Below are 15087 nucleotides of genomic sequence, written 5' to 3' on the forward strand. Positions count from 1 at the left end.
GGTGGTTCAATGAAAGCAGGAGCTGGACAGAAGAAGACAAGAACAGAGACAGTGTCCATCCGCAGTTCAGCTTTGAAACACTTTGAAGTAGGGGTCTGTTGAGTACCAGCTGCTCTTGGCGTAGCTTATGTTTCATAAATACTTAAAAATGCTGCCATAACTAATTTATTTCCGTTTGTGTTTTTCAGGACATAAAGATTCTTCTGATGCGATGTGGTCAAAACCTAGCGAGTCATGGAAATTTAAGAAGCGCCTTGTTTAGCCAATTTGCAATGCAAGCAAATATTTTTTATCAAAATTTTACGTCTAAAGGTCATATTAAAGTTGAATAAATAGAAAGCTTTCCATTCAATAGAGATAGGATAATATCTAGACTATTTAAAAATCCTGGAATATGAGTGTGCAAAAAAAAAAAAAAAAAAATTAAATGTAGTGACATTAGCCTTTAAAGATGTCCAAACAAAGACTCTACTGTGCATATTACCTAATTAAAAATTTCATTTTGACATATTTACAATGAGAAATTCACGCAATATCTTAATAATTGATCTTTATATAATAATGATTTTGCATTAAAAGAAAAATGTATAATTGTCACCCATACAATGTAGGTATTGCTACAAATAGACTTTTGTCTGGTCTTGTACTCAGGAGTCCGCGTTTAGTGTATTAGTATAGAAAACATATTTACAAATAGTGTCTTCTTTTTAAAACTGGCATTAGAAGATTGGCATTAAATCTTTGCAAAAGAGCATATGGAAGCTGTATTTTTATATTATATAATTTGTGTAGAATGGCCTGTATAATTGACTCTTGCCTGGTCGATTGATTTTCTATACAGATGTGCTGCTCTTGGTCCCTGCATCACTCCATGTTGTCTTTTAATCTTTTAATCAATTTCTTTAAATCAATACTCCATGTCCAGTCATTTATTAATTTGTTAAGTAGACATGTAATTAGCACGATAATGTCCAGTCGGCCAATAATTATTGAAAAATAAATTGCTCTAGTGTAATTCCCTGATTGCTCTGTCCGGATGTATTTTGTGATAAAAATAGATGACTGTACATATACAATTCTATAAGAAATGAAAAAAAAAAAAAAAGAAATCAATAAGACACTACTATAAACATGCATTTTTATATTCTTGTACATATAATAAAAGTAAAATGCATTTTGATTAACTATGATAGTTATATATTAATTAAAAATAAGTTACCTAAATTAGAGATGTACCTACCCAGGGCCACAGACCAAAGTTGGCCTATGATGACCTTTGATTTGGGTAAATAATAATAAAATAATGTATTAAATCAAAAATAATAAAATGTTTTCTGATGTAATAGTGCTAAAATTAAATAGTAAAAATTAAACAGAATAAATAAAAAAAAAACAATGATTATGCACTATGCACATAACATTAAATACATTTTAAAACAAATTATTTGTAAGCCTAAATAAATTAAAATAGATCGAGTAAAGGTAATAGTATATAAATTAATAAAATATAAAACAAAACAAACCTAATGTAATAAAAATAAAATTATTGAAAATAATAAATAATTATTATTAATATAAATAATTGAACAAAATTAAAAACTTCAATTACAACAAATAAATCAATTACATATAAAAATAAAAAAACATATATTTCCTATTCTTTTACTTAATGCATTTGTGTTTTCAGAAAATCACTCCTCCTGTTAATAATAATAATAATAATACGTTTATGAGATCTATGCAATCTGTGCTTACTGGTTTTGTACCAGTAAGCACAGATTAATATAAACTTATAATTAGATATATATATAGTTATATAAATAGATTTAGTTTCTGTCTTGAAGTTTTAGAAGTTTGAGCTTCTGGTAGTAAACTGTCAGCAGCACACACAGAATGCTGATTTTCAGATTTGGAATCTCCATTAGGGTACTTATGTAAATAGTTGCTGTCGGGTTAAATATCTGAGGTATTGATCCTGATCTCTCTCAGGTCCTTGACCAGGGGTTCATCGACTTCCTATAAACCCAAAGATCACGGCAGAGACCTCTTACTTGAGCAGGCTGTGCTAATGCCTTGATGTCCTAAATTATCCAAAGCAGTCCTCTACCTAAAGCACAAACTCTATGAGAAAGTGTGACAAAATCATAACTTCATTAGGTTCCTTTATAAGAAGTTAAATTTCTAAGTCAGCTTGTATACTTTGTGAAAAAAAAGTAATCCCAGAGTGCACTGCACTTTGAAGAGACCCTATTAATTCTTCACTCTGCCTTTGTGCAGCTGAATGAATATTTATGATTCCTTACATATTAATGTGCTTCTTTGCGTCTTTAAGAGGCACATCACAGATCCACTTTCAACATTCTTCATAAACTTGAATCTCTAATCTCAGTCAATAAAACAGAATGGAGGTGTTGTTGCATATAAATCCTTTCATTGTACATCGCTCATCAGCATGAGATCTTTAAACCCACTCTGGCCAGACTAAGATTACATGAACAAACTACACTGCTGCTAAATCTCTGTTTGCGTTTTACAAAAAAAGCCGGAAGACAGGTGCATGGAAGAGATAATATGTGATAAAGACATTTATTCTTAGTTTCCAAGTACTCAGAAGCTTTTAAGATATTCAACAGAAAACTGAAGGGATTGAGTGAAAACTGCTATGACTTTAGCACAAACAGGTACAACAGCGAGAAGGCAGCGTCTGGAGAAGTTTTGAGATAATGTTCAGTCAAAAATAAATAAATGAAAAATTAAAATATAAAATAAAAAGCTCAACAAAAAAAGAGCATTATATAAATTACAAAATAAAAACAGGTAACGTAATAAATATCTTAACGAAATAACATAAAATGTCGTTAAACTAAATTAAATTAACATAAAAAATTAATATAGCTTAATATACAGTATAACAAAAAATAGCACAATATAATATAACAAGACAAAAACAGCATTACATAATAAAATAAAAAATAAATTAAAAAATGTAACAATTAAAAAAAGAAAAATAGTAAAAAAACTAAATAAACAACAGAAATGTAATAAAAACAATAACAATAAATAATAAAATAAAAATGTAATTAAACTGTATTAAATTTTGATAACATATAATATAACTTGATAAAACATAAAATACACAGCCAATAAAACAAAATGTAATAAAATAAAACAATTATTTAAATCTAAAGCTTACAGTTTGTTTAAATAATTGTCAAAAAATCAGTCAAAATAAAAAAGATGCTTGCTTCTGGTCATGTAAAATAATATAAAGCAAACCATAACAATGATTTATGCTCCAAAGTCTAAAACTAGAAGTCTAAAAATAGAAATTATAGTTTGCTTAAATATTCAGCAAAAATAGAAAAGACTGCTTTTTGCACATTTTCTAATAAAAGCTAGAGTCAAACATGAAGTGATGACAGTAGTGAGTCTTGCATAAACCTCTTTGTTTTCGTTGCTGCTTTGTTGTTTGGGGCCATGGCAGCTATTGAACCGATCTGAGTGCAGACATCTATGAAAGTCCATCCCATTTGCACAAGAGGCACTCCATTAGCGATAAGTAATGGTCTGTCAGCCTTTGTCCTCGATCCACATTCATCTCAAAGCCCAATTTATGGAGATAAAGAGAACGTCCATTACCCTGCTACCTCTCATCACTTCCAGATTTTGTGAAGAAACAGCAGTGGGATAAGTGAAAGTGGGGTCTACCCACGGGCCTTCAGCAGGTCACTGATGAGCTCTAGAGCCCATCTCGACTGTTAATGAGCACTCCCATTTGGTGCACCTCATTTGTGTCTAGGGTTAAGTCTTATTTGGTGTTTTTCCTAAATGAAACTAGAAGGTGTGAATGCTTTGTCCGAGAGTAATTGGGGCGATCTACCATCCTTGCTGTTATTAGGGACACTAGTAAGAATCCTGTACCAATTATATTCTTCACCTCTAGCATTCCAAGTCATAACTGACATACAAAACCACGGGAGATATAAATGCCACGCATTATACAAAACCACTTCCAGGTGCTTTCAAAAGTCACCGAATACAAATTAGTATTTGAAAAAGCCCCAACTCTCTGAGAGCAGTTGACAATAAATGCGCATCTTGTATACTAATATCCTCATCACTCAGAGTCAAGCCAGGTGTTTTCTACTAAATAAGGCTATAAATAAAATGCTCAAGGGCCATATCCCAACAGAAGCCACGGTGCTTTAACTGCACAGGCCTGTCCGCTCATTGTGATTGAGCGCGAGGCTCAGCAGTGTGAGTGAGAAACACCACAAAGGCGCTCAGTTTATTTTAGAGAACCATTACCAGGCAAGCGCCTGCAATTTATCTTCTTAAGTCTTGGCTCGGGCAGACATTCCTCTTTATTGTGTTTCTTTATGTACAAATCTCTCACGAAAGTCGACAAGTAATTATTGCGGTTATTATTATTATTAGGGAAATGGATAGTTATCGTTTCTTTTGAGATAATGTTTTGTTGCCTCATGTTATTGCCATTCTGATCTATAGCTTATTTTAGAACAGTTCACCCAAAATTTTTGTCCTTCACAAAAGCAGAAATTTTAAAGCCAATTTATACAATCAAATGGATTTTGCTATCAAATAATACAAACACTCCAATGACTTAGCGCTGCAGTTCTTCTGAAGTCTGGCTTTGTATGGCTTTTATGAAAAACAAACCAAAATCTTCTCATCAATTGATTTATTTGATTCTAAATGATATAGTCATCTGGTTGAACTAGTTTATCACCTCACTATGTCTCATACACAGTTATTATATGGCCTCAGAAGACCTGGATTATAGTGTAACAGTAATATGAATGACTTTTATGACACTTGTACTGTGCTTTTATGAAAACTTACAGTTCACCCAAAATGAACATTTAATTCACGCTCATGTCGTTCCCAAACCTGCATGACTTCTGCTATGGAAGTCAATGATACTCAAAGCTGTTTGATTACCAATTTTCTTCAAAATATCTTTTGTGTTTAGCAGAAGAAAGAAAGTCATACAGGTTTGGAAAGCCACGTGAATGATGATACATTTTTAGTTTTGTGTGAAATATCTTTTTAAAAGCATCAATTCCTATTTTGTGTAACTATCAAAATTAAAGACCAGCCTTGAGAACTTTTTCTTTGTAAGGAAACATGTCTTAGTAATAATAATCACAGAATTGAAATATTTAATCAGCTCTTGCTGAACTTGAACATTTTCCATTTGTTGAAGTTGTTTTCTTTGTGCACAAAAAAATGCAAAGTAACTTTAAATAGCTTTATAAAATGACGTCTGAATCATTGATGTTACACATATATACTTCAACACGGAGCTGTTTATGCAGAGGTCAGAATCGGGAATCTCTTGGTTTTAATCAAAATATCTTATAGTTTTGGAACAACATAAGTGTGAGTAATAAATGACAAAATTTTCATTTTGGATGAACTATCCATTTTTTTTTTCTGAATAAATTTACTTTTAATCTGTTGCTTTATTAATAGTGTTTCAGGTTTAAGTTTTCTGTAAAATTAAGGAATATACAATATGTGATTTATAAGAAACTACCATTATGCTAGTATTACGCATGCCGCATAGTGAGAATTGGTCTCTAAACTAAATGAACATTTAAATAAATTGCAGTTCAGACAAAATTTGGCAGTTAGTACATACACATTTTACCCAAGTTGTGAATGTTGCTTCAGCATAAGACTGATAGTCTGTCTGGAACAAACAAGTGAAGTGATGCAATACAGCAGGTGGTGTTATAAAAAATATCAGCACTCCTGACTGCGCCCATCAATCAGAACTGTCCTTCCATCCATTTTCCAAACCACTTGTCAATCGAAATCGAAACAGCTTACACAGGCGCAGCAACAATATGTTGCTTCTAGTTCTCAATAATAGAGGGCAAAGGTAGGCCACGGCTAAAACTCAAATTGTGTTTGCTCACTCAAAATGAGATCTCAAATTGCTCCAGAGAGTAAATTCCCCATCTGAGGATAGCACTGGATGTTTGCTTGCCCAGGAATAACCCATCAAACCCCATAACCAGGCGGAAAGTCATCCGATCTGACTACCCTTAAAGTATGAGAAACTTTTCACTAGGTTAATTAGTTCAATCTCACCACTTAAAAAGAATCTTTCCTCTCAAAACAGGACGGAAGATCCTTTCGAGGATTAGCATGAATTAGAAGGATAGAAAGGTGTTATAATTGATTCCTGTAAGCCTGGCTCACAGTGAGATAGTTAACGTGAAATATTGAGGGATTAAAAAAAAAATGCAACAGCCAAGCTGAAAAGATAACCGGGGATAATGAACTAAAAGGTCTCGTGCTTTAGACTGCCGTCTTCCGCATAGGCTGTGCTTTAACAAGCATGATTTAAGTCTGCAGGAAAGCAAAAAATCCAGTATTGACTTACTTAGAATAACCAAGCACCTCAAGGTCACCACGTTTTTCTAAGCTCATCAAAATCATATAGGATTCTTTTCCGATTCAGGAGTTCAGATTTATCCCTCTCATTAGCCAGATGCCTGTTTTTATGTGTACTTTATATTCTTGTAATAAACACATGCAGTGTGTCCACATATAAAACACTTAAATCTTGTAAATAATCTGTAGTGCTGAGCTTTGCAGAACTGGATAGTGAGGCACTGTCAAGCCGCTAGGAAGCGGTGTATCAGTGTCACTGAAACGTGATGCCCTGGATGAAGATTTCTGGAGGACAGAACAGAAAGTGTTTGAGATGTCAGGTATCACCCGGACGCCCTCGCTGTAACCCTGCAGCTCTTCTTGCTAACAGAGGCTCAGAGCAATCCACAGCATTACTCACAGGTTCAGGCGAATGTGTAAGTTCACGCGGTAGCGTCAGTCACATCTGAGGTCATCCCGAGATGTTGCTAGATTAGGAGAAGTTGTGCCCCACTAAAATGTTAAGTGATTTCTCTTCTTGTTTGCTGAAAGCAGTGGCTGCTGACAGTATTTCTCTGAATTCTTACCAGGCATTTAAAACTTAAAAGCGTAAAACTGTGTGCTGAATGAATTCCTATATTTAGCCCTGTTTCAATTAATTAAAATAAAGAAATAATTAAATACTGAGAATTCATTTACATTATTTGTACACATTTTTTTATAGTGTAGATGCTCTTTTAATATGATTATTATTTAAAACTGTCAAATTATTAATTACAATTAATCGCATCCAAAATAAAGTTTTTGCTTACATATGTGTGTATACTGTGTATGTTTATTATGTCAATATAAATACACATGTATTATGAAAAAATGTTATGTTTAAATATTAAATATATTTATTTATAATATAAATTATATGAATAAAGATATGTAAATACACTTTCAAAATATATACTGTATGTGTGTATATTATACATATATTTTAATAAATATACACAGAAAGCACACATATATTATGTAAACAAAAACTTGTTTAATAATTGACTGATTAATAATTTGAGTGCACAATTAATATTGGTATAATTATTATAATGGGTTATTAAATTATTAATTAAACAATTATTAACAATTTGTAGTTTCTTATGTTCCCTTATCTTGTTATTAATTGTAAGATAATTAATCATTTGAATGAATACCTTATTCAATATAACTGAATTATAATAAATTCAATAATTCAAAAATTATATGTTAAAGTGTGACACATAGGTCAACAATTCCAAATGTCACTGATTTTTGTCTCTCTCCACCAATAACAAAGCAGCAAATATAAGCGTGCAAATGCTCTGTTTTCCACATAATGCTATCATATGGCTATTAGGGCTGGAATATAACAAAGCACATAAGTCATGTTGACTACTTTCATCGTCATTTTTAGAGCTTGACAGCCCCTGGTCGCCATTCACCTTCATTATAAGGAAAGGATCAGCATGAACATCCTGCAAGAAATCTACGTGTTTGACAGAAGAAAGAAAATCACACAGGTTTGAAACAACACGGGATGAGGATGGCGACACAATTTTGACTTTCAGGTGAACAACACAGTTTGATCCCAAACCGCGCTGCCTGCAGCGGATCACAAAGCGTCTCTTATTAATTCTGTTCATCATGTCTCTCACCTTCATCTGCCTGTCCCTCGCCTGCCTTGTTCTGTCTGCCTGGATGAAAGACAAGAACATCCACCTTGTGTCTGATGCTAATAAAAATGTGTGAGATGTGTCAAAGATAATGAGCAATTAAAAGACTCTTTGGAGAACCAAAACCCCTTGAAATCTTGCATGACAACTGATAAAAGCAGTGCAATGTGATGCCTTGAATCACTGAAGGAGACAAATTTAATATGAAACACTCTAATGCCCTCTGGACCTGTTAACCTTCATTCACAGGTGCCACTGCTGCCCAGAAACAATAAACGATCTGATCAGTTAATGCCCCATTCAGCCATTAAGCTTGCCATCTCAGTTTTACCTGCATATGATAGTAAAGGGTCTAGACCTTTCCCATTATATAAACGAAAGTAGAAACTGAGAGAGAGAGAGAGAGAGAGACAGCAGAGGGGAAGAGAGAAAGGCACATTGATATTATTGGCTCTGACGCTCCCTTTTGTCTAGTCACATGAAACCATAAGAACGACATAACACCTGAGGAAAAAAGATGCAATAGCAACCAATTACGGCAGTGCCAGAGCCTGAAAATCGCTCCTGCTGCTCGACTGCGCAGAGTCATGACAGCTTCGAGTTTTGTCCTGTAGGCATGAGAACTGGAGCAGAGCTTTCCTTTTCAATCTCACACAACATGTGGGTATGTTCGCTAGATCCATCACATGCTGACATATCTAAAGTCTAATGATAAGGAAGCCACAGAAGGAGGATTCCCACGCGAAAGTGAGTTCAGTTTTCACTCTGACGCAGGCCATTTACGAAAGAGCTTGTGTGGACGTTTTATAAGCAGTAGATGTGGCTGCTTGCATTCAGGGCAGCACTTTTTAGAAAATATTTACAGATTGTCATCTGATTATTAAAAAACACAAGTGTAAAATGCTTTTCAAGATGCATTCGAATGCCTTTCAGGTTAACTATTAGACAAAAATAAAGAAATATAGCATGCTAAAGGTAACTTTCTTTCCAAATTGTCTTTCTTTTATCACCTCAAAAGTAATTAAAATTAAAGTTTGGGGTCAGAAAATTAAATTAAATTAAATGTTAATTAAATGTTAATTTAATTTAATTTAATTTAATTTAATTTAATTTAATTTTATAACAGTTTTCAACAGTTAATAACAAAATGATAATGAGTAATGGCTGCTGAAAACTCATCACAGATAACTTTATGCTGCATTAGCTCATTGTAATGAAGCACATAATTTAAAGTGTTGAGCGAACAATCGCAAAACTATTGCAAGTAAACACATCTGGATAACTGATTTTCAAAAGTACACATTGGTCGAATAGCAACTCGATCGATTTGGGGAAATACAGAAGAGCTTTAATCTTTAACTTAGAAAAAACATTGTTTGAATGTCACATTAGAGACACTGATATTCATTTAAACATAATTAAACCAGACTAGCGCACTTAAACTAGTTAATAACGTAATGTAACAGCCCAACCAATACCAGAGCAAATTATCTGCCAGATCTCTAGTACTTCACACAGAAATGAACAAGATCATGTTGGTAAATATCTGCAATTAATTCAGCTCTGTACTGGGAGGTGGGTAAAAGTACATGCAATATGTTTAGGCCCGTCCCGTCCGACAAGTCATTGGAGAAAGATTAATGGAAACAGAGCATGCAGTACATACACACTTTCTCTCAGTAAGAGGAGGCATTACTTATCGTCAGTGTTCCTGGCATTATGGTCTGCTCAATAGCTACATGCCTCATTGCACTTGGTCAGGGCTGATGAGAACAAGCGATTAAAGTACAGCTGTGATACGGATATTCACGAGCACAGCTCACTGAACGCCCACTCTCCACCCCAACCTGAGGCGCAGACATGAGTCAGAATGGATGTACCAGGTCCAGCTCAGAGTCAAGACCTGCTCGTCTGGCTTCAAGCATTTATTCCTTGTGTTCAGTTACAGAACATATTTTGAAAATATTTATGTCCCTATTTATATTCAAATCATTTATATTATAAATAAATAGATATATAAAAAAGCGGCATATTTATCTGAAACATATACAAGCATGTGTGTGAGTTTGTATATGGATAATAGATAGATATATTAAGTAACTTTTTATTTTAGATGTGACTGATTGTTTTAAGGTTTCTTTGTGAATAGAAAGTTCAAAAGAACAGCATTTATTTGAAATAGAAAATTTGTAACACAAGGGACACTGTTATGTGTTTACTCATTTCACTAAAATACGGTTTCAGAAAACGTAAAGGAAATTATAAAGCATAGATGCATCTATTAGCTGAAATCTTATAATAGCGTACACATAATGAGAACAATACAATGCAACAACTGAAACTATAATAATAAAAGCACTATAGCATTAATGTGATAAAGACCTCTGGGAGGCCAGACCCCTGCTGCGAGCTATCCTTCAAATTAGTCATCACCATCACTATCAACAAAACATCAACTTTAAATGCATTTTGAGTATGTTGCTAAATAATGCCGACTCAATTAAAGCGCCAACTCCAGCCGTTGGGAAAGTGGGTCAATTGAAGAGCGGTCTCTACAAGATTAGAAGCGTCATAAGCTCTCCATCTTCAAAATATCAATTAATTTATCCATTGGCAGACAGAAACCTGCTGAGCTGAATACTAATGCATTACAGAGGAGGGCACACGAGGACACAGACCCAGACTTCCCGGGGCATCGAGATCACAGCACTGCCGGAGCCAGCAGCCATTTATACTGAGCTGCATTCACTGGGCAGGTGTGTTTGATTGCAGAATCTAAAGGTGGATTCTCCTCAGAGATTTAAAGTGGAGCATCTCTTATTCAAAAGCCTGTTCTTTAATCGGGCCCCTGCACCTGCGCCCAGCGTGGCTTCTTTTGCAAGTCATCAAGCACAAACTCAGGAAAGTACCACAACTTATTGGACTAATTATAAATAAATCTTTACTTGCAAACTTACAGCTGGGGACCAGCTTTGTGGCGTTAGCAACGGAATAAAGATTTCCGGCAGCCGCTGAGACAGGTATGTGCTTCTCAACTGTGTTAAAAGCTTATTACTTGTTATTTGATACTGTTAGTCTTGTCAATGAAATTACTGCCAAACATATTAATTAACAAGGAATGCTCATGAACAGTGTCTTGAGCAAGCATTATATGACTTCCTTACCTATATAGATCCTCTACAGTGAATGGGTGCCGTCAAAAAGCTGATGACAATAATCCACAAGTAATCCACACAAATGCAGCCCACCAATCTCACATCAAAAATCCACCAACATTTAGAAATGTTTTGAATGGTACTTGATCTGTGTATATTTCATAGATTCAGATTCAGAGTTGATAATTTCACCAAAGAAAGAAATATTTTGACTAGAGGACTCTTTTTTTTTTTTAAACACATCTTAATGATGGATTTATTTATTACACTCTGCTTTTCACTTCACACATTGATGGCTGAAACTGTGTGGATTACTGCAATGTTTTTATCAACAATTTGGGACTGATGGCAGCCTTTCACTCCAGATGATACATTAGTGAGCAAAGCGTAATGAGAAATTCTCTAATTCTGTTCCAATAAAGAAACAATCTTATCTTGCATGACCTGACACGTGCATTTTCAGAAAATTTGTGGTTAAACTATATATAATATATAAACTATATATAATATTTTTTTATTTAATTTGTTCTGTGATTTATTTTATATTTTATATTTATATTTGTATAATTAATTAATTAACTAGAATTCTATGCCATACTAGTCAAATTTATTAAAATGAATATCTCATGCCAAAATATTAAATAAAAGTAAAAAAATAACAAAAGACAAAAATAATGATTATAATTTTTTTTCTTAAATATCCAAAAACCATGAATATTATATACTTTCTTAACTTGTACACTTACATTATGCCAAATATTTCCAAAAATATTTAAATCCACAATTTATATCAGTGAAATGGACTGTGTCATTGTGTCACCTGTAATATTTATCCTGCTCTAATTTGCTGCTAGAAACCACGGAAACAGTGCACTTCCTGAAAAAATGTATATAGTAAGTAGTAGTGCAGTCGATAAATAACAAAAATGAAGCCTTTTTTTCTGAAATACTTTTACAGTACTTCAGTAGTTTATTTTACACATTTATGATGGGCCACAATTATTCATTATCGTTTGCTGCGGGTTATGTTGCCAAAAATAACATAAAGCAAAATGATGTTAAAAAGATGAGTATAGTTGAACACAATAACTCCCGTGATTCCAGACTCCATCACTGTGCATCAAATCTTTGTTATTGTTTTTAATAAGCAACCTCTAGCGGCAAAACTTGAGAAAAAAAAAAGATAACTGACATCTTCTCCACTGCATAAAAATGCAATCAGTATACAGCATGCTCATTTTTGTGGTCCAGGGGCTAAAGATTCCCATTCATTCCCTCTGCCCATTAACTGCTCCTCCATTTGTTCCCGCTGAGGTCTGATCATGGCCAGAAGAGCCAAGGACAGCAGGAGGCAAAAAGGTGCTTATTATCCTCACGTCTAATTATGTCTCGAAATGCTGAGGCCTTCGAAATGCTGAGACCTCCGTAAGTGATCACTGTAATTCTGAGGTCAATACAGCGCTCTGTGCAAATACAGGGGTGTTTACAGAGTTGCAACAATTATAGATCACAAGACCCAATGGTTGTGTGCTATCAAGGAGTTTCTCATGAGCATGTTTGTACAGTATGTGGTCGGTAGGAGCCAGAGTTGGGAAAACCATTTTAATTGTACCTTGCCAAACTACATACTAATCGTGATTTACAGTAGTTAAGCTAAAATCAAGCTAACTAAAGGAGCTTATTACAATACTGGCTACTTGTGCAACATATATTCAGTTCACGTAAACTGGTTCATTTACATGAACTGCTTGAACAAAGCAACCCACTGAAGTGATCTGTTTAATGCTGAACCATAAGAGAAAGAACACTTTAATGGAAGTTGGTTGAAATTTTTCGAGACAAGGTTACATTTGCAATTTTATTGAAAACCTAAATCTAAAAACAGTTATTCTCCATTTTATTATTATTTTGCTATTTTATGAGCATGTCTTTTACAACTAACAATGCGAGCTGAAATATTTAGGTAATTACTAATCTCAATTCTACTGTTATCTGAATAACCAGTTCACACTATGATGAACACTATCTACACTACCATTTAAAAGTAGTATTATTTTAAGAAATTAATTCTTTTATTTAGCAAGGACGCATTACATTGATCAAAAGTGACGGTAAAGACATTGATAATGCTAAAAAGGTTTTCCATTTTAAACAAACTTGCTATTCATCAATGAAATCATGCAAAATAAAAAGATCAAATTTGCAATAAGAAATAGGCAATATTAGAAATATTGGAATGATTTCTAAAGTATCGTGTGGCTGAAAAATCAGCTTTGCCATCAGAGGAATAAATGAATTTTCTAAATATATTAAAATAGAAAAGGCTTATTTTAAATTGTGATAATTTCACAATATTACTGTTTTGTAGTGCACTTAGAAGAGACATTGAAAAACATAAAAAACGTCACTTACAGGTTTTCCATCTTTTTGTGAGTAGCTTTATGATTGCTCAATCATTTGAAGCAAACTGAAAGGAAATGACAACACTTCGCCATAAAATGTTTCTCAAGATCAATGTTCCTCTCTGATTCTGTCACGCATCTTTCATTGTGATTGCTAGCGTTTTAGCTGAATGCAAATAGGACATGTTCTTGAATCATAGTTGGCTATGATAAAGTTACTGTTGTAATCAGCTACCAACGAGTGAAAGAACGTTTTGTAATCGCTTTCTGGTGCAATGGAAGCCAGCACCTTTGCTATTTACAACATTGCACAATCATTTTGGCTACAGGCATTATTCTGGAGACATAAGGGTCTTCATATTGAGATACTCAAGGAAAGCCGTTTGCCGTCTGAACAAGATGATTCGCGAGTCACATGTGTTAGTAAATACAGCCGTCAATCCCTGTCATACACCATCCCCTGTCAAAACTAAACTCACCGCTTCTTTTCCAGTCAATCACTTCATCCATTTCATAGACATCTTTTTCTCCTTGTTTGACTGGAGGAAGCACAAACAGCTTAATCCCTTGTGACATCTGTCATCATCACCAACAATACTCCGGCTCTCCCCAGTCAAGACATATCAGTAAAGCAGAACATGATAAGGTGTCTGATAACACAGTTCTGATAATGAGACAGCTCTGATAGGACCACAACAAACAAAACAACAGACTCTTGGCTATCGAAGCTCTCTGAAGCTCACAGCAGTGAAAGCTTTCTGTTTTCTGACATGTGGAAAAGTGATCACAGTATAGTATGTGGTTAAGATTTGACGGCACACTGGAACGCCCGTTTATAAAGTGGACCTGAGAGATAACAAGCACAGCTATGAACTTGAGTGCGCTAAAATGCGTGAAACTCTGCTTCATACTTCATACAAATCTGTAGTTTTTACAAAAACATTTTGGCAGTCAAAAACTGTACATTTACGGTATTAAACTGTCATTTACAAACAAGAAAATGTAAAATGTAAAAGCTGAAGAATGACATGAAGATAATTTTACCGTAAAACTGCATGAAATGTCTGGTTAGAACTTTTACTGTTAACATATTTTTGTTTTTGTCCTTAGCATTTTACAACATTTCACAGTTAAATTTACAAATATTTTTACAGCGTTGGTATCCCAAAATGCTAATTGGCAGAAACATCACTTCCCCTCCCATTGGATCCCCTGCAGTGAATGGGTGCCGTCAGAATAAATGTCCAAAAAGCTGATAAAAACAGTACAAAAGTAATCCACACGACTCCAATGCATCAAATAACATGCTGTGAAGTGAAAATCTGTGTGCTTATGCTTTTTTATTTCACCAGGTGTTAATTAATACGTTGAAGTCATGTAGAGTGTATTATTGTGATATTTTATCTGTTTAGACCCATTCACTCCAGA

This window comes from Puntigrus tetrazona, chromosome 16 (genome assembly GCF_018831695.1).
Source record: "Puntigrus tetrazona isolate hp1 chromosome 16, ASM1883169v1, whole genome shotgun sequence".
Taxonomy (NCBI): Eukaryota; Metazoa; Chordata; class Actinopteri; order Cypriniformes; family Cyprinidae; genus Puntigrus; species Puntigrus tetrazona.